Here is a 23,685-nt window from a genome sequence, read left to right as displayed (position 1 = left end):
TCACACTAATGACAATGTTATTATTAACACTGCTATCATTATCTTCATTATTATTGGAGACTGTGAGGATATACATTGGCAGGAGGAGGTTTTTAATGGATTTTTGTAGGACCAGGAATGCCTAAGTTCAGGATAAGATAAGAGCCTCTGGATGGGTTTCTTCCTATATAGTTTAGAAGGTGTATTTTTTCTTCTTAAAGGGTGAGAGCCTGAGAAGTCAGCCATTTATTCCCATAAACATACTGGCTGTTTGGCAGGGGGAGCTTTCTTGGAAGTGTCCCAGTAGCAAAAGGAGAAGCCAATTTAGGATTAAAAAGTATAGTAGAAAATCTGCCTTATGAATAATTTATAGGATAATAACTGAGAGATGACCCAGGTATCTTTCTTGAGAGTCTTATTTTGAATGACAACACTTCCCTCAGAAGAATCCCTATAAGATGCCTGATGATTATGTTTTAGAGATACATAACTAGAGATTCTAAGCATTAAATTGCCCAAAGTAACACAGAAAGTGATGGAGTTAGTCTGAACCCCCCATCAGAACCAATCCTAGTGCTCTTTCTACTATTCCCTGTGTTTCTCCCAGGTAGACCACCAAGACTGACCAAGTCTCACAGGCACAACCAACTACTGTTTACATTTATTCTGCTTTACTGTTTTTTAATACCTAGGCAACAGTGAGAATTTTTGTTATCAGCCACATAGCTGAGCTATGTGTTCTATCTAATTGTATTCCACAATTCTCATCATTTTGTGGCCAGTGTGTAGATGGGGCCATCATTACATGACCATTGACCATCCATCACAGTTAAAAAGTCAAATCAGTCTTAACTGGCACAAAATTAACTTACAAGTCTGTCTTGACTGGCACCAACATTTCACAAATGAGTCAAGTATTCATTGATTCTTCTACAAAAAAACTCTTGCATAGGGCTCTGACTTTCATATCCAATAAATCAGAACTTCTTTAAGAGAGCCACCATGAAGATCAGAACCTCTAGTCCAGTTTATATCATTTGCCATAGCATGCTCACCATCCAAAGATTTATCCCATTCCAGTTGACTGGTTGGCTTCACTTTGTGAGAAAAAACATGCACCAGGAGATCTTAAGATGGCCATAGCGATGGTACTCCTTTCCATCTCTCTAGGCATTGGGAAGCTACTGAGGAATAAAACAGATATATTTCCTTTCTGCAAGAGTTTATACTATCAGTAGATAATGTTCATTTAGGCTTCACAATTATAGACTGTAAAGGACCTAGTTATCAATTCTATTAAGTTTTGTTGTTTTGTTTTTTTAATAAATCAGGTCTATATTTACAGTTAGGAACTCAATTTTTGATCTGTAGTGGGAAAACCATTTAATACAAACCTTGTTAAGAGCTTACCTAGTTAATGATGGCACACTAACGCTATATGAAATTTAGAGCTTTTTCCACACAAATTGGACCTATCTCTCTATCAATTAACCACATTTAATCTCTCCTCTTTCCTCTTTCTTTTACTGGCTGCCCACCCCTTTCCACTTCCTATTCAGGGTTAGTAAGTGAAAGAAAGCATGAACTACTATCTGTCAAGAACTCTGAGTTATAATTCTGAAGAAAGTGGTTGTGGGAAAGGAAGACCTCAATGTACTCCTCCACCCAACAGGACCATAGTTAACTGAGACATGGTTTTTGGCATTTCCTCTTATTTCACAAAAATAAAATAAGGAAGTATATATTTGAACATGTATTTTGTATCTCAACAGAAAGCTCCTTATCTCACCCTCAGCTGCCTGCCAAGCCCCAGAGGGTTTCAGGGTCAATGATTATCATCTCTCCATTCAGACACTTTGACATCTGTGAATATGTTGACCTTGAAGATTGGACCAAGTCATTCCTAACAGATGTTAATTTGATTGCTCAGTTCTGACCTCAAGTGAGGTCTGGCTTTTGTCTTCATCACTATATTAAGATAGTGATAACCTCCCTGAAGTCATAAAAATGCCCTGATAAGCCTTATCGATCCTGGATTTGAAATTGAACAGATAACCCAAGTGTATTATGGTAAACTTTTAACCTACTCTCTAAGACATATGTCCACCAAGGCAGAGACAAGAGTTCATGATTTTTGTTTCATAAAGGCTTCTCCCTCATTTGTTTTTATATTAATAATTACTGCTTTAAAATTAACACAATCTACCCTGTCCACTTTGCATTAATTTTTGTGAGCCTCTGATAAGAGTAAGGATCATTATCATCAGGAAGTCATTGAAAATCCTCCTCTAAGAAAAAGCACTATGAAAAAATTGGAAGACAATAGTGAGACATTAAAAATAGTGATATTCATTGTCTACCTTCATACAAGTTCTGTAGATTTCAGTCCCATGTTAGAGATGATAGCTCTCTATTTGTGTAGCTGAAGACACTGAGGTCTCTGGAAATAAAGCTATCTCTTGCTGTTGTGTCCTAAGAAAAGAGCATGACTTGGAAGTCAGACTAGGTTCAAATACTAGCTCCACAACTTACCAGCTGGATGTTCTTGGGAAGATTACTAGACAGAGTTGAGTATGAATTTCGTAATAGGTAAGATGAGAAAATATGTACCTTTGTTATTAGGATTCAAGATACCCCTTCCTTCCATACAAATCATGAAGAGACACTGAAACCCAAGTTTCTTTGTTATCCACACCCTTAAACTTTAATAAATAAGCTATATATTAATGACACATTTTCTGCTGTGAGAAGCTTCCTAAACTGAGGTAGAGATACTACTGGTCAAATGCTTCCAAACTGGCAGACACAGGGCTTAAGTAGGAAAATAAAACATCAAACAGTCACTAAACTATCTAACTGCCCCAAAACAGGAAAATTGTGTGTCTTAGAGACCTGGAACAGATGAACTAAGGTTAGGAATTTGAGGTGGTAGGGAAAGAGATCTGTATATAGTCAAGTAGGGAAGGTAGGAGCAAGATCTAGAAGGTTCTAGAAGAAGCCACTGACAGTTCTAAACCAAAACAATCCTTGGGCTAGGCCTCCAGCAGCTTTATGTCTGCCAGCCTCTGGATTATTCAATGCACAGTGTTGCCAAAGGTTTCTGGAGGGGGGAATCCCTCCAAAAAGACAACTACATTCCAAGGCAACTGAGTCGACCTTCAACTCTCCCTTCCTGTTTGCTGATGGAATTCTTTTAAACTTGAGTGGAATACTTTTCATCCCATAATTACAGCTAAAAGGCTTAAATTTCACAAGCTTATTTCAGACAAGGTGTTGATGAATAGGAGTTCCAGTCAAAATATAATCAACCAATCAGCAAGTGTCAGTGACTGGTTATCAGATCTTTTTTGGCTGTGAAAGAGGAAAGAGGTGAAGGGAGCAAGACGCTGGTCAGCTAAAAGGAGATTAAAGGTCATATTACCAGAGGAAAAGCGCATGGAAAAGTTTTATGTCACAGTTTTGTCTGAGACAAGGCTGATGGCAGCCGGGTGGGGGTAACAGAAGCTGACCAAGCTCCAAGATTGGTTTAGGGATATTGTGGGGTTTCTAATAATTATTTGTTTTGGCTTGGTTTAGTCAGGCTCTGCAGGTACCATAAATCTGTTGCAAAGATTTATGAACTACTTTTCCTTTGGTGATATTTGTTGTTCACAGCACTAGTTGTCTTCTTACTGGAAAATAAAAAGCTACTAATAGACTGATAGCATAGGTACTGGAAGGGAGACTCCAACCCCTACCAGATGCCTCACCTCCCCCTGCATCTTATTCCCTCTCTGGTTACCCAGACCAGTCAGCCATCCCATCATTAAGTCAGGTATGCAGAGGGCCAGTCAGTCAGACATTCAGTCACACATTCATTCAGTCAGTCATTCAGTCTATCAGTACATCAGACAGGCAACAGTCCATGTGGAATATCTAATCTTCCTAACTAATCACCTATTTTGAACTCTATTCATTTCTTATACCAATTAATACACCCTCTGGTGCAGATTTCAATAAGGATATTTAAAATGCTAACCACCCCTAAAGTGTTGTTTGGCTACTTCTAATGGTGGCTAGTCTTCCAAGTCACAGGTCAGATTTCACTCATCAACACTGCATATATTGACTCTAAATTGTTTCAAAAGAAAATTACCATGGAGACAATACACTTGTCCATCAATAGTTAAATAAATTATGGTATGCTTCTAAGATAAAATAAAATACTGTACAGCTCTAGGAAATAATGAGGACACATACACAAACAGCTATGGAAAAAATGGAATGCTCTTTAGCATTTTTGAAAAGTGAAAATGGATGAGCATAGGATGCTGTATATAACAAGCCTTCCCTTGAGTGAATAAAAGAATTTATATCCTGTGTATATGCACAAATATCTCTAGAAAAATATGCAAACACTAGATTTTACTGATTAGGTGCCAGTATGAGGTAATATGAAAGTACTGGGATGGAAAAGTGGTATTTCAATATTTGCTCTTTGTACTATTTCTAAAATAAGTTTGGTATAAAAGATTAAAACATTAATAGTCTTTTCATACACTACAGAACAGTTTTTTGATATAGGTATATCTCAGGAAATATTCACATATTTATTCATTCGGTTGATGAAGATGGAGGCCACCGACACCCCTCATGCCTCACCTGTGAGGAGTGACACTTCTGACACTCTTTGTAAAGCTGTCCTTAGCTTGGTGCTGCTCTTCAGTCTCCATGGCTGCACATGCTCTGGCTCTGCAATGGTCACCTGTTCCCACCAATTAGGTCCCCCACCCATAGGCCACAAAGGCCCTCCTTGGCAATGGGCGTGTCTGTGTGAGCTCAGTGGCTCTGTCTTCTGCCTCATTCACATCCTGAAGAAAGTACACAAGAAGTTAACAAGGAATAATATGCAATTCTTTTCTCCACAGTTAAAGGTGAATTCCTTAAGCACCCCAAACAAAATATACTCTGCAAAAGCCAAAAACAATAACAAGAGCTGTATTCTTAAAAACACTTAACAATTCACTGAGATTTTTGTTGATATCATTCTACTGCCCTTAAATTAATTTCAAGGGAAAACTGGTGAACTTTTGTCCTCCAGGAAGTTTTTCTTTATTGTCCTACCTCCTTGTCCTTCTCCCTCCAACTTCTTTCATTCCTTCCCAATCAAAACACCACTAACAACACCCCCTACTAATCGCTATTTTGCTGTCAGGCCTAAATGGGTCAAGACTCCAATCACTAGTGAAACAAAAGGCAGTGTGTTTGGCTTAGATCTGGGAATGTACAAACTGCTTGTCTAACTACGAGTTTTCATATGCTAATACATTATAGGGAAGCATTCCTGCTGGGCTGGAGGCCACTGACTCAGGGTAGACCCAGTTTTCAAGAAGGCAATGGATAGGGTAGGGTAAGCAGACTCTCCTCACTTTTATAAACCTGCAGCTTCCAGGCCTTACTGACACATAGATAGCTTTGATGTGATGCACAGGATATTTTTAAAATTTTTTAATTAGTAACTGATCCCTCCAACATTTGGAGGTTTCACAAAAATCTAGATCTAACATCCCTTTGTGACACAATTGGCCAGCCAAGACCTGAATCCCTCCTCACAGCATTTGTCTGAGCTGAGTAATGACTGCACCTTTAATTAAGGCATGGTCTCCATTTCAACAAGGTACCAGGTGCTAGGCTGTTCTGGAGGTATCTATTGCTGAGTGACAGATTGCCTCCCAAAAGTCAGTTTAAAACAATCATTTAATTTTGCCCTTGATTTTGTAGTTACAGGTAGGTGTTGGCCAGGCTGTGGTAATCTGAAGGTTTGATTGGGCTGGAGATCCAAGATTGCCATTTCCAGGGCTCCAGTGGATGCAGGTGATGGTGCCTGGAGGACTGTAGATTGGAGTACCAATAGGTAGCCTCTTTAGCAGGGCGACTGAAGGGAGGGAGAAGAGACTTCTCACATACTGGCCTCTTCCCCTGCAATGTGTCCTAGAGAACCAGGCAGAGCAGCATGGTCCTACAACCTAGTCTCAGAATCATTCTGTTGGCTGAAACATTCATAAGCTCATCCAGATTCATGTTGGAGGGAAACAGACTCCACCTCTCACTGTGAGATGTGCCAGAGAACTTAAGTCTCACTTACTTGATCTGTTTTGTAGATCCCACCTCCACCCCTGGGGCCTGAATGAATCATTGATAAAAAACACATCTTCCTCTTCCCTTCCTGTCCCTGCTCTCTCTGCTCTCCCTCAAAGCAGGCGGGGGACAGTATTTACTGAGTACCACCCATATGACATTCCTTATCTTACAAATATTTGTAGAGCACTTATCTTGTTCCAGACACTTTCCATACATTTTCTCAAATTTAATACTCACAGCAGCACTGTGTGGTTGATATTATCCCCATTTTGCAGATGAGAAAACTAAAGTTCAAAAATCAAATATTTTGAATGGGATTGTTGTACAGCTTCAAAAGGGTTGACTCAGGATTCTAAATGAGCTGTTGCAGTGTGTCACATGCCAAGAGGGATTATAATTTTTTGCTTTGGTCCCCGAACAATATCTCTACAAATACATGGTGATGTACTGCATGTCTGGTCTGAATAATAAATTGTCCTCATGTGCACAAATTCTCTGGATCATGTCTCAGTGGAAATAATGCACAAGGTCTCTCCATCAAAGGGCAAGTGTCTGAAAATTCACAGAATCTTGTGTTTTTCAGCATACCCTGGAAAAAAAATCAACATTTCTTATATGAGAATCCCCTCTCATCTCCCCCAAAAATAAATAAAGCATTTGAGCCTCCAGTCACAGGCTCTAGAATGCAGGCACATGCACAGATTCATGCAGTGGGCTGCTTCTCATTTCCCTTCGTATTTTGGGTGGTTGGGAATAGATAAGCAATGAATCAAAGAGGAAGAGATATAAGAGAGGGTAGTGAGCTAGGGGGATACTAAATACCTGTACTCTCAGAATAATAAGATCCTGAGCAGAAGTATGGAAGACTATAGCCAATTTTTTTTTTCCAAGTAAGCTCCACTCCCAGCATGGAGCCAATGTAAGATTTGAACTCATGACTTGGGCTGAGATCCGGAGTCAGCTGCTTAACTGAGTCACCTAGGCACCCCAGAATATGCTAAGATTCTAAGGGGACCAGCATTTCTATGTTCTTACACAGGGCCCAGATTTCACTGGTTTGTTGTCTGGTTTGAGATTTTCCAAGCCCACCTAAGTCTCCTCTCTTACCAGTTAGTTCTCTTTCTTCTTTCCAGTAATACTGTTTCTTGGCATGAGTAGGAAGGCTACTCTGTTCCCAATAACACAGGAGCCAAGGAGAGAATGAGAATTAATATTTACTAAGACTCGGCTAGTGCTGGGCATCTGGCACAGCATGATGTTTATTGCAAGTCCCAAGTGTAGGAAATATCAGTTCCATTTTTATTTTCGTTTTTCTTTTCTTTCCTTCTTTTTTTTTTTTTGACATACAATGAGATATATTGGTTTCAGGTGTATAACATAATTATTTGTATATATTGTCAAATGGTCACTATAATAAGTCTAGTTAACATCCATCACCACATATAGTTACAACTTTTTTTTCTTGCCAGGAGAAGTTTTCAGATGTATTCTCTTGATCCATCTCTTGATGGCATGGACTTACATGAAGAGAAAAAATTAATAACAGTCACTTTTGGAAGTGATCTACCACAGTATGTATCATGCATTAATATTCTTTTAGGTCATTTTAAGTTTTCTGAGGACTAGAGATTTATTGAAATTTTTAAAACTTTTACTGTGAAAATAATACATGAACAGAAAAAATTCTTACCAACTATAATGGTATCAAAGGAAAGGTTATAAAATAAAAAGTATACTTCCTTCCTAATCCCACCTCCCACTTCTGGGTTCTTCTTAAGTTTCTCTTTGCCTGTCTCCTTTTTACATCATATACATATATGTAAACTATATTTTTACAAATATCATTTTTAATATTATATTCCTAAAAGCCTGTCTTATCTGCCCCCATGAATCACTGTGCAAAGATGGCCACCTTTTAGTTTTTAGTTGCTTCTTGAGAAATATTAACTTTCAATCCATTAGAATACTTGTTCTTGGCAAACATTGTCAAATTCATGTTGACTAAATGGAACTGAATTCATACAGACTCTCACAAACATACATTATGTTGTCCTTAAAATCCTCTTTTTTGTGCCTTTATTCATCACTTTATCCCTCATTTTAATTCCTTTTGGCCTTCCAAACATTTTTTTTAATACAGTAAAATATCATTAAATATGAGAAAAGATAAAGGACAACATGAAATAATGACTAGTCCAAATTATAAAATAATTACCATGAACTGAAGGACTGCACTTCTTTATACAAACTATGCAAACAAAAAATTAACAAAATTTGGAAAACTCAAGACTGATACAGCCAGTTGCTTTCATGAAAAGGTCAAAGTCATTTGAAATTAGCATATCAATTATTTGTTTTCACATGGGTGCATGAAAGTCTTGAAAATAAATTCAATCATTTATTGAGCACAGACCATGTATTCATTGTTGTCTGAAATGTGAGATGACCATGATAGAGCCATGGCCTTAGAAGAGTCTACTGTTCAAAGAAGGAGACTGATACAGAAATGAAGAGTACAAGGGAATGACTATGGGAGCTGGTTGAGAGAGAGCAGTGCTAGAGGGGCACCTGTACATATCCTCAGAAAATGATTATTATGGTACCATTGTTAAATCTCACCTGGGCACAGAGTTTATTGTAGATTGTTCATCCTGAAATCTGATTATGCATATTCCTTTTTAAATATTTTTAGAAAATGCAGGGAAGGCAAATTTAGGGCCAAGGTAACTCTTAAAAAAATCACACACCCCATAAATGGGTGACAGGCACTAAGGAAGGCACTTGATGGGATGAGCACTGGGTGTTGTACTATATGTTGGCAAATTGAATTTAAATAAAATATTTTTAAAAAATAGTGATACTTGAAAAAAATCACACACCCCAAATCAGCCATATTCAAAAGGATATCATTTTTTTACAGCATAAGGAATATAGTCAATGGTATCGTAATAGTGTTGCATGGTGACAGATAGTAGCTACACTTACGGTGACGTATAATGTAGACTTGCTGAATCATTATATTGTGCACCTGAAACCAATGTAACTTTGTGTGCACTTCACTTAAAAAAATACTTCACTTAAAAAAATACTTCACTTAAAAAAAACTTCACTTCACTTAAAAAAAATAAAATAAAATTTAAAAGGATACCAATTTTCATGATACATATGAAGATAGTCTATTAATTTCCAGTAATCATGAAGAATCATTCTTTACTATCTCTGGGGTCTGAAAGTACTGGACACTGTCATGTGCAGCCTCTGAATTCTTCACTTTCTGACTGCTATCTTTTTTTTTTTTTTATGACTGCTATCTTTAATACCCTAAAAGAATCTCTGACAGACGATTGGTACACCAAATATAGTGCTGACATGGCACAAAATCTTTAAAAATGCATCTCTTGTCAAGGTTTTCTGGAAGACAATCCAGGTCAAAGGCACATTGCCTGAAACCCAAGGTTATCTACCTTATTATTCAAGTGGGAGGTACGGAAGTGGGGAGAGGATGGAATGTTGAGAAAGAAATAAATTAGAAACAGATTTTCGTTCTCAGAGTACTATAGAAAGCACGAACATCCCTCTAGTCCTTTGTCTTTTTAGACATGACATCTCCTCCATTAGATGCTCACCTTGTTGTCATTCTTTTTATTTCAACATTCCTGAACAGGACAGCTGTGCTGTGCTTGTAAAACCTCACCATGGAAAAAGAATATGGGGAACTGAACTGAGGCACAATGAAACAAACAGTAGGAACAACTCATCTTTGGTGTCCTTTTTGTCCTTTCAAATGCCTTCCATACCCACCTGTCTCAAGATGGGTGCCCCCAAAAGCAGACCTTGAGACCAGAGTACAGTACAAGTAGTTTATTTAGGAGGTGAAAAGCTCTCTTAAAGGAATAGGGCAACCAGAAAGGAAATATTATCAAGCAAATTAGCGATAGGACAACCAAGGCTCAGCCCAGCAAGGATCCTTATAAAGAGTGTAGAACTTCTCAGTTATCCCCAGGAAGGAGCAAGGAAGCCTGGGTATTCACCTGCTAACTGCCATCCATCATGGACTGGGCTGTTCCCAGAGGCAATAACTGCCTAGCTTTTTTGGTCTCCCTATTCGAGGCCAAGAGAAAGCCCTCACATGGAGAATTGCTAGTTTATAGTAGGAGGTTGTGGGAATGCCCTAGAATAGTGCCAAGGTTATATGGGCAGGATACAGACAGAATCCACTGCACCATCTCATTTTTTTATTTGCTCAGCATTCCAAATTCTGTTCTCTCCATGTCTTTCTCTCCTTCTCCCAGCATTTTAAAGTTAGATGTCTTTTCTTCTGTAGAGGGAAAAGTGTACAGTAGGTGGTGAGTAAAAGAACAGTTGAGCATGTAGTGATATTAAAAAATCTGAATAAGAATTATTTTGATGAGATTTAGGTTACAGGGGAGGGTTCCTACAGAATGGATGGGACTTCAGGGGAAAATTCTTGTCTTGTATTTGTACTAAATAATTGCTTTTATTAACAATAATGACTAACGGGAATGATACAGTGAGACTTGTTTCTCCTTGTCTCCTTATACTACAGACCAATATTTGCCTAATGTCCCAGGTAAGAAAAGAAAAATCAGTAAATTTATATGCTGTGTTTTGCTTAAGCCTTCTACTCCCAAAGCAAATTTTTTCATGAATAACTTAAATTGAACTGGGCCCCCATGTGGGCCAGTCTTGTGATGGCATCTTATTAAAAGAAACAGTTGGTTCCTATCACCAGACAAAAGGTAACTCAAACACTTGAAATCTTTAACTAGTCTATTGAGACTTTATGCACAGAAAACCATTTTTACAATTTCCTCTCCCCATCTCTCTGTCTTCTCAGTATTGTTTTCAGGAACCATAGCTATTCCCCCCAATTTTTTCCCCACTCATCACTTTCTACCCCTTAAAATTCTTCTACTTTCAATCCCCACGACTTGTATCTCTCCCCCAACTCCTGCCCTTTTTTAGGGTACAATCTACTAAGACTATTTATCATCTTTAGGTCTTTTGTTGTTGTTCTTTTTTCCATTGCATGTAATCTCTACAACAAACCCTATCCAGAAGCATCTATTCTTCCCTCTAGGAGCCATAGTGAGATATGTGTGTGCTGGGAAAGGGGGAGGATGTAATGTATGGAGTGATAAATGTCGTGAATACTGACTTAAATACTTAAATACTGTAACAATTCTGCTCTTGCTTTACTCTATCTATCAACATGTATTTACCTGTATCTATCTGTCTTTCGGAAAAGGACGAAAATGAACAGAAGTAGAGGGTTTCTTCTTTCCTCTTGCCTTCTACTTTCACTTTTTCTTTGTTTTTGCCAGCTACCACTTCCACCTTATGACTTTTGACTAGCCAATAAACTGTAAGAGTTGCATAAACAGTTCTTAGGAAATATTATTTTTGGTGGTTGTTAAGAAGGAGCACAAAATAGGAATGATTCCCAGCTCTGAGTTTTGGTAAAGTTGCAAATTGCTGCCTAAGCCAAAATGGCAAAGATAGGGACTTGACTTCACTAATCCTGTGAAACTTGCCCCTACTTCCACTAGGGAGTCACCAGGTATTCATTCAGGTGCTCCCTGAAATAAGGAATCCACTGGACGAAGCCCTACTAATTTTTATTTGAGTCCCTTAAAATCATTTTCTTTTGACTTTATCCATATATACAATATGTATATGCACATATCCATATAATGTGTGGGAAAACAAATTAAGTTATAAAGCACTTTCATATTCATTATACTTACACAATACCAACCACTTTATGAGGTGAATATGGGTATGAATTATTTTCTTCATTCTATAAGTGAGCAAATTAAAGTTCAGAGGAGTTAGATGGGTTGGCTCAAAGTCACACAACTTGTTACTATATATTCAAACCTGGGCTGTTAAGTCTCCTGCATTTCTTTTTTTTTTTTAAATATTTTATTTATTTATTCATGAGAGACACACAGAGAGAGGGGCAGAGACACAGACAGAGGGAGAAGCAGGCTCCATGCAGGGAGTCCAACGTGGGACTCGATCCTGGGTCTCCAGGGTCAGGCCCTGGACTGAAGGTGGCGCTAAACCGCTGAGCCACCCAGGGCCGCCCATCTCCTGCATTTCACTGCAGTATATCTTAACATTCCATGATACTTTTGAGGATTCTCAAAGGACTTTGCCACTCCTTATCCTCCACATCAAGGAGTACCTTAAAATCCAGGACAAAGTGAGGACAATCCAGTGTCTTAGAATCAACAGTCAAATTCTGGGTTAGGCTATATGTGTGTAATGGTGATTACGTTTGTGTTTTCATGATTTGTGATCGTATGTAATCTTTTCTAATTGTAGAAAAGTAGAAATTGCAGAAAATTGCAAAGAAGACAAAAATCATCTTTGATTTAAATAAATTTCATAATCACTGTCAACAGTCAATGTGTACCTTTCATAAACATATATATTTTTGAATTTTAACACTTGATATCAGAACAAGACATAGAAACTACAGGAAAGAACGATGATAAGCCAATTTCATTCATTAACAGCAACACAAAATTCTAACCAAAAATATTATCAAGCTGAATTGCACCATTTATAAATGAGATCATATACACTGTGACTAAATTTATTTATTCCAGAAATTTGATTAGAATTGACATTATACAAATCATTATTGTAATGTACCACATTAAAAGTTTGTCTTTTTTAAGAAGTATAATCTCAATAGACACAGAAAAAGCAGTCAAAAATTAACACTCATTCATGAAAGAAATATGAAAGTGGGAAGAGAAACTTCCCTAATCTGAAAGAGTGTATCTCCCACAAATATTACATTAAATAGTGAAATATTAAGATCATTCTCTTTTCTATGAGAAATAAGATCAGGATGACTGCTTCTCTTCAATATTTTCTTGGAGGCTCTAGCCAGCACAGCGGCAAAAGAGAGAAATATAAACATGTACTAATTGGGAAGGAATAGATAAAACTGTCACTATTTATGTATAATTGTCTACCTCAAAACTCAAGAGAGGCTACAAAGAAATATAAAAATAGGATTAACTAGAGACTTTAGCAAAATGTAAGTTTAATATATGAAAGACAATTACATTTCTATACATCAACAGCAATTAGAATATCTAATTTCAAAAATTAGAAAGGTACCAAAGACCTTAACAGACATCTCACTAAAGAAGATGTACAGATGAGAAATAAGCATATGAAAAGATGCTCCATATCGCTCCATATCATATGTCATTAGAGAAGCACAAATTTTAAGAATTAAAATAATCATGTGTAGAACACAGTTGATACACTTATTAGAATGGTGAATATGCAAAACATCTACAACACCAAATACTGGTGAAGATGTGGGGCCACACGCACTCTCATTCACTACTGCTGGGAATGAAAACTGGTGCAGCCATTGTGAAAAATAATACGGCAGCTTAGAAAGCTTAGCATACTTTTACCATGCAATCGTGCTCCAGCAATCATGGTCCTTGGTTTTTACCCAAAGGAGTGGAAACTATGACTACACAAAAACATGTACACAGAGTTTACAGCTTTATTAATAACTTCCAAAAACTGGAAACAACAAACATACCCTTCAGTAGGTGAATGCATAAATAATCTGTGGTACATCCAGACAATGGATTATTAAGTACTAAAAAGAAATGAGCTATCAAGCCATGAAAAGACATGGAGGAAACTTAAATGTATATTACTAAGCAGAAGAAACCAATCTTGAAAAGGTTCTATACTGTATGATTCTAACTATATGATATTCTGAAAAAGACAAAACTGTGGAGACAGTAAATCAGCAGTTTTCACAGGTTGGATGGTAGGGAGAGATGAATAGGCATAACACAAAGGATTTTTAGAGCAATTGAAACTATTCTGTATGATACTATAATAATGGATACATGTCATTGTACATTTGTCCAAATCCATGGAACGTACAACACCAAGAATGAACCCTAATGTAAACTGTGGACTCTGGGTGATAATGATGTGTAAATGTAGAACCATCAATTCTAACAAATGTAGACTCTGATGGGGATACTGGGAGAAAGAATAAATGATAGAAAGTAAAAGTGGTCCTTTTCCTGCTGACATCACAGAAATGAGCTACCATTTCTAAGTTACGTTTAGAATAAAAGCTGGGTTTATTTAAATTTAATTTTATTATATTTGAAAAGATTATTGATAGAGCATAGCACATAGTGCCTTGAGCCTGAGCTCTGGCTTGAAACCTTAGCAGGGATGATAGAAGCTGGGAAAACAGCCGCTTCAAAACTACAGTTTCCTGAATTGCAAGAGGCAGAGCTTTGAACACACCTCCACTAAAGGTATTCGCTTTTCTAGAAGTCAACTCCAGTGGGTCAGGCATCCATGCAAATGCCAAAGCAGAGGCCAAATAGTGACTCTGCAGAGCCAAGTACTCTGTAGGATAATGCAAAGGGTGTGTACTGTAGGCAGAGTTACATTTCCACAGGCTCTCTGATGTCTCTGTTGGATGGCTTCATGCCATGCCCTTGCTTGTTCACCAGCAGTTATACATGCTCTCAGCTCTCATTTGAGCTGATGCTCACAGAAAAGCAGAACTTCGGGAATCAGAAGAGTGCAGGAAGGACAAGGAGGATGACCTGGAGGAAAGACAACAGAAAGAAACTTGAGTGGGCTTGGTAGAGTTTGACCTGGCCTGAAGGGTTAATGACCCACATATGGTTTTACTTAAGTCTAAACAATCTAGATTCAAGAAAATATTGAAAATTTGAGGAGCCATGCTTTCTTTGTAAATATGGAGGGAGAGATGCAGTGGAAATAGCTTCCCATTCCTTCCCTACTTACTTTTAACATTTTTAAGTGTATAGTATTATTGTCTTCTGATGTGATTGTGCTATGGCAGTCACACACTTGTGAGTTTGGGTCTGGGTGTCCCAACAAGGACATAGATATTTTTCAACTGTCAATGATCCTGGGAAAAGAAGGGTTCCCAGGGAGAAAATGAAAACTCAGAAATCCGCCCTTAGAAGGAAGAAGAGGACCAAATTCTGCTCTCTGGGTCTTATTTTCTTGGCTATGGAATCTGAAGACACATTTCTGAAATCTTCCAACCAGGGAGAAAAACAGAGCCTCTTCCCTAAGAAGGCACTCAAGGGAAGAAGGAGAGAGGCAGACCCTAAAGTCATCTGATGAAGCTGAGTCAGATCCTGTGAGTTCTGAAATCAGCCATCCCTCTGGTTGAGGCATATAGACCTTCTCACCATTCCCTGCAGCACAAATCAGGCTCAAACATTTAATAGAATTTTACCAAAGGCTTGAATAGACAAGAGGGAGGAAGTTTCCACTGGATTTTCTCAAAGTGCAATTCCCAGATGAGCAGCATCAGTATCCCCCAGGAACTTGTTAAGAAGGCAGATTTTGGGGTCTCATCTCACACTTATTGAACCCAGAACTCTGAAGGTAGGGGCTCAGAGATTTACAGTTTAACAAGCCCTCCAGGTAATTCCAATGCATACCCAAGTACATGGAACACTAGGCTTTCAGTAAAATCTCACACAGGTGAAGAACATCCCACTGAATTTAACTTTTAATGCGACCTCATTTGAACACTGCCTGGTAAAGTCAAAGTCATAGTCATTAGTGCTGTTCACCTACTATTTCCAGCTATCTGCTTTTTGAGCCTATAGCAGCATTATGTTTCCTGGCCCCCTTGTGGTTGAATGGGACCATAAGGGAGCATTTGACTGTCAGTGCTTGATCCTACAGACCTTCCTCTTTTCCTTTATAGTAACCTTCAAGAAAGTGACTGCTCCATCAGTCTGAATCCCAGAGCAAGGAGATGTGAAAAAGGTCCTCACCTTTTGTTGTTATAAGCCACTAATATTAGTTGGTTAATTGTGCCTGTGGCATAACTTATATTACATGAATAACTGGTATCAGGTTAACTGACAGGACTTGGAATTATGACCAAGGTTCTATCATTTCTGTCAGTGCTCTTATTTCAAATATCCGGTGCCATTTTTAAACAATCAGTCCCAGTTTTTGTTTCAATCACATATAATTTGTTGGTTCTATCCCCCTGATGGACTGTGAAATTTATCCTTTGTCCCTCCCCATTGTGTAACAAACAGTTGGGGACACAGTAGGAGTTTAATATATATGTATTGGTTGATCTGTCATAATCCACTTTCATTTTAAAAGAACATTCTCCCTTTATGGCCCCAGTTTCTGTCTATAAAAATCTCCCACAAAGCACTCTTCATATTTTCCCCTTCAAATGCTTTCCCTCCTGATAGTACTTAAATTCAGCATTTGAGTCTCCTTGCTTTGTTTTAATTATTAACTGTGATTAGATACTCCAAGGGTTCTGGAGCAACCGGGCAATTGAACACATATAATTTTCCTGATTATTTCCCTGACTCAATGCGGAACAAAGAGAAACAAACAACAGAAGTCAAAGAAGGAGTGTTTGTTTTCTCAGCTAGATCATTGTGGATTTACACCTCTTTCCTATTTGTACTAATGAGAATTACATGAGTAATTCCCCCACAGTGAACACAACCCCTGAAGTCCTTCCAATGCCTTTCTAAAGTGGTAGCAAGAATTTAAAGCTATTCTAGTGCATGTAGCTGAAAAATACCAACTACTCCATCACACATGTGAAGCTAAACATCTCTCTTGAATTGGGCCTTGAGCTCCTGAAGATACAGGGTTGTATCTGATCCTATCTGTGTCCTTACCATTAATCCCTGAAAATGTGTTTGCCTCATCCCACAAGCCCTGTCCTGCCAGTATCTTTTCACATATTAACAGCTCCCATAAAAGTTAAACCGCCTATTTAAACAGATGATGGACCTATGCCAAGAAGAAGAACTAGAACACATGACAGTAATTCTCACGTTATTTTTCAGAAAACACTGTCAATGCTTATTAAACAAATAAAACTAAATGAAAACAAATACCTTACTCAGAAAAGGAATGGTGATCATGCTGGTTCCTTAACTCTACAACTCACTCTAAGCAGCCAAGGTGTCAACAGCATTAGGTCAAAACTCCCAGTATACCTTATGGAGATTTAGGATTGTATGCCAAGATATTTAAATATTTAGTAACCTGACTCTGATACCGTAATCCAAAGTAGACCAAAGGGCTCTGTTCTCTGGAGGAAGCTGTGATGAAGGAAGCACTTCTGGGAAAAGTGAGAGGCACCTCCCTATAGTACTGCCTCTTTCTTCATATCTGTCCCTAAATAGAATTCTTCTCTGGATAGATAGGATATTTGAAGTGGAATGAAATAATCTGCCCAATTACCTTGCAAAAGTCTTTTCACTGTGCCTTACTTAAATATTTGGTTGAAATATAAATTTCTATTTTCAGAAGCAAAATTAGTCATAGAGTCAAATAATTACACTTTAGTGTGAATTAGTTTCCATGCCATGCTTTTTTTTTCCCCCTGAATCTTTCGCCCAGAGTAACAGAATAATAAGCTCCTTGGTTCTACTCAATTCTCCTTATCCTTTTCCCTATATGAGATGTGAAAAATTATATTAGAGAGAATTTAACAGTTAACAGAGAAAGTATTTGTCAATGTAACTTTTTTCATCTTTACTGTTCTAAAGTTAGATCATTACAGCACTAAATTCCTTTGCATTGTTCTCTTTTGATTAGATTTATTCAGTGCAGCCACAGAAATCAATTCTGGTTCATCTAAAGTAGAAATTGTGTGTATTATAAGCATGTTGGGTAGCTCACATAATCACCAAAAAATAATGATAACCAGATTCACAAACAATGCAGACAGTAAGAACACCCCAAATCAGGTCAAGGAACTGGTGAAATCTCTGTGGTCAATACCTTCAAGCTCTAGATACCACAGTTTGTACCACCAGCCTGTTGGTAGGAGGTACTAGAGACCAACATGACCCTCACTGCCATCACTTCCTTGGAAATTCAGTCCTACTGCTCTGCCACTGCTCCAAAATGGGTGTTGCTTGGTCTTCACTAGCTCCTATTTCAAAGTTTGGGGCACTTTCTACCAGCAGACTTGATCCTGTTGCCTATAAAATAGCAGCAAAGGGGGCTGACAGAGGAATTTTGGTGCCTGTTATGAAAGGCAAATTCTGCTTCTAATGAAGACTCACAAAGTAAAGATACTGACAGTTTCCTAGAAATTGTTAAAGATTTTATTCTCCAAAGTTTAGATGTCTGCCATGAAATATGCCCATATTATTTTCTAATTTTTTTTAGAGAGACTAAGAGTTCACATGTGTGCACACATGTGTGAAAAGGGATAGGAGCAGAGGGAGAAGGAGTTAGAGAATCTTATGTAGGTTCCATGCTCAGCACAGAGCCTGATGCAGCACTCAGTCTTAAGACTCTGAGATCATGGGGATCCCTGGGTGGCGCTGTGGTTTGGCGCCTGCCTTTGGCCCAGGGCGCGATCCTGGAGACCCGGGATCGAATCCCACGTCGGGCTCCCGGTGCATGGAGCCTGCTTCTCCCTCGGCCTGTGTCTCTGCCCCTCTCTCTCTCTCTTTCTCTCTGGGACTATCATAAATAAATAAAAATTAAAAAAAAAAAAAGACTCCGAGATCATGATCTGAGCCAAAATCAAGAGCTGGACACTTAAACCATTAAGCCATCCATCTGCCCCCAAATATGTCCATTTTAGTGAAGATATTAATACAACAAAAAAACTGGGTGTATTTATACCCAAGTTTAAATCTAGAGGTTTATAGTTCAGATAGCTTCCACTGGGCAAGGCAACTGTTATGAATTAGGACAGAGGGAAGGAAAGGAATATGACCTAATTCTAATAGTGAAGAAACCCCAACATGAATTGATGTGTAAGAGACTTGAAGATATTTAGGGGAAGAGCATGTGAGTTAAGTCTAGGGATGAATGCACTCGCTTTTCTCCAGGTCAGAATTCATTGCCTAAACTGATGTATCCACACTGTGGTTTGATTGTTGTGGAATTTCCCTCAGTATTTTCTCTGGTTTGGGTTATGTTGTTTTAGCAATATCTGGAGGATACCAGAGTTAAGATGCTTCATGGATTATATGTTATTAAAGACTGCCCCAATCAGAGCTTAACACCTGGAATCAATAAATCCAGTGGGCAGAGAACAGTGAATTAGAAGCTAAGAGATTTGGGTTCATTTCTGACCTCATCATTGCATCCTAGAATCACCATGGTGGGCATACATGGAATGCAAGTTTGAAATGGGTTTGGTAGAGAAAAGAAAGTTTTAATACTTTATTTTTTAAATTTTTTATTGGAGTTCAAATTGCCAACATATAGCATATCACCCAGTGCTCATCCCATCTAGTGCGCCCCTCAGTACCTGTCACCCAATCACCCCAACCCCCTGCCCCTCCCTTTCCACTACCCCTTGTTCATTTCCCAGTTAGGAGTCTCTCATGTTCTGTCTCCCTCTCTGATATTTCCCACTCATTTTCTCTCCTTCCCCTTTATTCCCTTTCACTATTTTTTATATTCACCAAATGAATGAGACCATATGTTTGTCCTTCTCCAATTAACTTGCTTCACTCAACATAATACCCTCCAGTTCCATTCTCATTGAAGCAAATGGTGGGTATTTGTCGTTTCTAATGGCTGAGGAATATTCCATTGTATACATAAACCACATCTTCTGTATCCATTCATCTTTCGATGGACACTGAGGCTCCTTCCACAGTTTGGCTATTGTGGACATTGCTGCTATAAACATTGTGGTGCAGGTGTCTCCGTTTTTCACTGCATCTGTATCTTTGGGGTAAATCCCCAGCAGTGCAATGGCTGGGTCGTAGGGCAGGTCTATTTTTAACTCTTTGAGGAACCTCCACACAGTTTTCCAGAGTGGCTGCACCAGTTCACATTCCCACCAACAGTGTAAGAGGGTTCCCCTTTCTCCACATCCTCTCCAACATTTGTTGTTTCCTATCTTGTTAATTTTCCCCATTCTCACTGGTGTGAGGTGGTATCTCATTGTGGTTTTGATGTGTATTTCCCTGATGGCAAGTGATGTGGAGCATTTCCTCACGTGCCTGGGAGTTTTAATACTTTAATTCCCTCTCTATTCTTCACTGTTTCCTTAAATACCTCCATTTCAGAACAAGAAGTGTAGATCCAACAAGCTAAGATTGCTAGGTGAATTTCAGGACATTATTACTTGCCTAGAGACAGTCTTGGAGGATGCCACACGTAGTCATGTCAATCATGACAGAAGCTCAGAATTTGAGTAGACATTCAAAATCACCTACGCCGGAAGGAGGAGGGGCAAGATGGCGGAAGAGCAGGGTCCCCAAATCACCTGTCCCCAAAAAATTACCTGGATAACCTTCAAATCATCCTGAAAATCTACGAATTCGGCCTGAGATTTAAAGAGAGAACAGCTGGAACGCTACAGTGAGAAGAGTTCGCGCTTCTATCAGGGTAGGAAGACGGGGAAAAAGAAATAAAGAAACAAAAGGCCTCCGAGGGGGAGGGGCCCCGCGAGGAGCCGGGCTGAGGCCGGGGCGAGTGTCCCCAGGACAGGAGAGCCCCGTCCCGGAGGAGCAGGAGCTGCACCAACCTTCCCGGGGGAAAGGGGCTCGCAGGGAGTTGGAGCAGGACCCAGGAGAGCGGGGATGCCCTCGGGCTCCCGGGGACACTAACAGACACCTGCGCCCCGGAGAGTGCGCCGAGCTCCCTAAGGGCTGCAGCGCGCACGGCGGGACCCGGAGCAGCTCGGAGGGGCTTGGGGGGCGGCTCCGCGGAGGGGGCTCCGGGGCGGGAGCACGAATCCAACAGCGCAGGCCCCGGAGCACAGGGAGCCGGGACACAGCCCAGGATCCGGCCTCCCCCCTGGACAGGCAGAGGCCGGGAGGGCCCAGGACAGCAAGGACGATCCTGCCCCGAGCTGAGCAGATCAGCGGCCCCGCCCCGGAGCCTCCAGGCCCTGCGGACGGAGAGCCCCGTAGTTCCTGCGGAGGCTGAATCCAGGGCTCCAGAGTTGCCGCAGCCACTGCGGCTGTTCCTCCTGGGGCCTCACGGGGTAAACAACCCCCGCTGAGCCCTGCAGCAGGCAGGGGCAGAGCAGCTCCCCCAAGTGCTAACACCTGAAAATCAGCACAACAGGCCCCTCCCCCAGAAGACCAGCTGGACGGACCAGTTCCAGGGGAAGTCAAGGGACTTAAAGTCTACAGAATCAGAAGATACTCCCCCGTGGTTTTTTTTTTTTTTTCTTATTTCTTTTCTTTTTGATTTCTGATTGCTTCCCCCACCCCCCCTTTTTTTTCACCTTTCTTTCTTTTTCTTTCTCTTTTTCTTCTTTTTTCCTTTTTTTTCTTTTTCTTTTTTCTTTTTCTCTTTTCTTTCCTTCTCTCTCTTTCTCTCCTTTTCCCAATACAACTTGTTTTTGGCCACTCTGCGCTGAGCAAAATGACGAGAAGGAAAACCTCACCTCAAAAGAAGGAATCAGAAACAGCCCTCTCTCCCACAGAGTTACAAAATCTGGATTACAATTCAATGTCAGAAAGCCAATTCAGAAGCACTATTCTACAGCTACTGGTGGCTCTAGAAAAAAGCATTAAGGACTCACGAGACTTCATGACTGCAGAATTTAGATCCAATCAGGCAGAAATTAAAAATCAATTGAATGAGATGCAATCCAAACTAGAAGTCCTAACGACGAGGGTTAACGAGGTGGAAGAACGAGTGAGTGACATAGAAGACAAGTTAATGGCAAAGAGGGAAACTGAGGAAAAAAGAGACAGACAATTAAAAGACCATGAAGACAGATTAAGGGAAATAAATGACAGCCTAAGGAAGAAAAACCTACATTTAATTGGGGTTCCCGAGGGCGCCGAAAGGGACAGAGGGCCAGAATATGTATTTGAACAAATCCTAGCTGAAAACTTTCCCAATCTGGGAAGGGAAACAGGCATTCAGATCCAGGAAATAGAGAGATCCCCCCCTAAAATCAATAAAAACCGTTCAACACCTCGACATCTAATAGTGAAGCTTGCAAATTCCAAAGATAAAGAGAAGATCCTTAAAGCAGCAAGAGACAAGAAGTCCCTGACTTTCATGGGGAGGAATATTAGGGTAACAGCAGACCTCTCCACAGAGACGTGGCAGGCCAGAAAGGGCTGGCAGGATATATTCAGGGTCCTAAATGAGAAGAACATGCAACCAAGAATACTTTATCCAGCAAGGCTCTCATTGAAAATGGAAAGAGAGATAAAGAGCTTCCAAGACAGGCAGGAACTGAAAGAATATGTGACCTCCAAACCAGCTCTGCAAGAAATTTTAAGGGGGACTCTTAAAACTCCCCTTTAAGAAGAAGTTCAGTGGAACAATCCACAAAAACAAGGACTAAATAGATATCATGATGACACTAAACTCATATCTGTCAATAGTAACTCTGAACGTGAACGGGCTTAATGACCCCATCAAAAGGCACAGGGTTTCAGACTGGATAAAAAAGCAGGACCCATCTATTTGCTGTCTACAAGAGACTCATTTTAGACAGAAGGACACCTACAGCCTGAAAATAAAAGGTTGGAGAACCATTTACCATTCAAATGGTTCTCAAAATATACCCTAAAAACTATAGAACACTTCTGAAAGAAATTGAGGAAGACACAAAGAGATGGAAAAATATTCCATGCTCATGGATTGGCAGAATTAATATTGTGAAAATGTCAATGTTACCCAGGGCAATTTACACGTATAATGCAATCCCTATCAAAATACCATGGACTTTCTTCAGAGACTTAGAACAAATTATTTTAAGATTTGTGTGGAATGAGAAAAGACCCCGAATAGCCAGGGGAATTTTAAAAAAGAAAACCATATCTGGGGGCATCACAATGCCAGATTTCAGGTTGTACTACAAAGCTGTGGTCATCAAGACAGTGTGGTACTGGCACAAAAACAGACACATAGATCAATGGAACAGAATAGAGAACCCAGAAGTGGACCCTGAACTTTATGGTCAACTAATATTCGATAAAGGAGGAAAGACGATCCACTGGAAGAAAGTCTCTTCAATAAATGGTGCTGGGAAAATTGGACATCCACATGCAGAAGAATGAAACTAGACCACTCTCTTGCACCATACACAAAGATAAACTCAAAATGGATGAAAGATCTAAATGTGAGACAAGATTCCATCAAAATCCTAGAGGAGAACACAGGCAACACCCTTTTTGAACTTGGCACAGTAACTTCTTGCAAGATACATCCACGAAGGCAAGAGAAACAAAAGCAAAAATGAGCTATTGGGACTTCATCAAGATAAGAAGCTTTTGCACAGCAAAAGATACAGTCAACAAAACTCAAAGACAACCTACAGAATGGGAGAAGATATTTGCAAATGATGTATCAGATAAAGGGCTAGTTTCCAAGATCTATAAAGAACTTATTAAACTCAACAGCAAAGAAACAATCTAATCATGAAATGGGCAAAAGACATGAACAGAAATCTCACAGAGGAAGACATAGACATGGCCAACATGCACATGAGAAAATGCTCTGCATCACTTGCCATCAGGGAAATACAAATCAAAACCACAATGAGATACCACCTCACAC

Source organism: Nyctereutes procyonoides, unplaced genomic scaffold, assembly GCF_905146905.1.
Source record: "Nyctereutes procyonoides isolate TBG_1078 unplaced genomic scaffold, NYPRO_anot_genome, whole genome shotgun sequence".
Lineage (NCBI taxonomy): Eukaryota > Metazoa > Chordata > Mammalia > Carnivora > Canidae > Nyctereutes > Nyctereutes procyonoides.
The sequence above is the reverse complement of the archived record's forward strand: the minus strand, read 5'-3'. Positions refer to the sequence as shown.